A 1,119-nucleotide genomic window follows, 5' to 3' on the forward strand; every position below is an offset into this window, starting at 1 on the left:
AAAAAAAAAAAAAAAAAAAAAAAAAGAGAATTGATTATTGAATGTTGCCTTCCCTCACTTTATTTTTGTAGGGTACTCTTTCAGACACTTGTCTCAATGGATACACCTGTTCAAACTTATTTGTATATGATGATCTCTATCTAACATACAATGCATTTCAACTACAGCTGTGATGCATCGGGACTCCCATCCAACATTGGTTAAGTCCCCAAACGTCAAGCAAAAGTACATTACACGTCAGAATAATTCTTCTAGAGTTTCTGGTAAGTCTGATCCCTCTATATATATATATATTTATATAAATATAAGAGCTTGGTTGCCACCAAAGATAGAAGACACACACACAAACATGCAATGCTATGCCTCAAAACGACTTGACCAACCTAGCCCAGCATGTGAAAATAAACGAGAGAGAGAGAGAGAGAGAGAGAGAGAGAGAGGCCTTACTTCCATTGGTTGCTAATTATGTAATAACAACTCTCAACTCTCCTAAAAAACGTAAAGAAACTTATGCAAAAAGGAAAATGAAAGACATTGAAAGATAATCGATTTTAGAATGGCTCTAATCTTCCATCCTATGACCACTACGCAAGTCCCATGTGTCAGGGATTTCCTTTATCCCTTCCAAATGGTAGGAATCAAGTTCTATAACAACTAACCACAGTCATTCGAGTTGGCACCCATACCTCCACGACCAAGGATTTCCTTACACAATTGTAGTCTTTTAAGTTGTGTACCTAGGCAAACAACCAACAATTTCATCACTCAGTCACAGTCTTTCGCATTGAGTATTCAGGCTAGCAACTAAGGATTTCCTTGTGTAATCTGTGTACAATCATGAGCTTGCTCCAAGCCTACCACCTTCACAAGACCAACGAGGTAGGTAGCGTCATAGGAGTCCATGCGTAGGCATAATAGAAATAGATGGGAGTAGGAGCAGAGTTCATTCAAGTTTGAAAGCCAGAGCCTATTCTATTTCAGTAGAGCAATTCCAGAGCGAACATCCCTTCCTTTTCGAGTTGTTGCAGTAAATTTAGATCATTCACCAGCAGAAGGGGAGGACAGGATTTCATGAGACACCCCAACCACTACTTCTCTTTCACGTCTTTTTTTCCAAGC

The sequence above is a fragment of the Macadamia integrifolia genome, unplaced genomic scaffold, assembly GCF_013358625.1.
Source record: "Macadamia integrifolia cultivar HAES 741 unplaced genomic scaffold, SCU_Mint_v3 scaffold212, whole genome shotgun sequence".
NCBI lineage: Eukaryota > Viridiplantae > Streptophyta > Magnoliopsida > Proteales > Proteaceae > Macadamia > Macadamia integrifolia.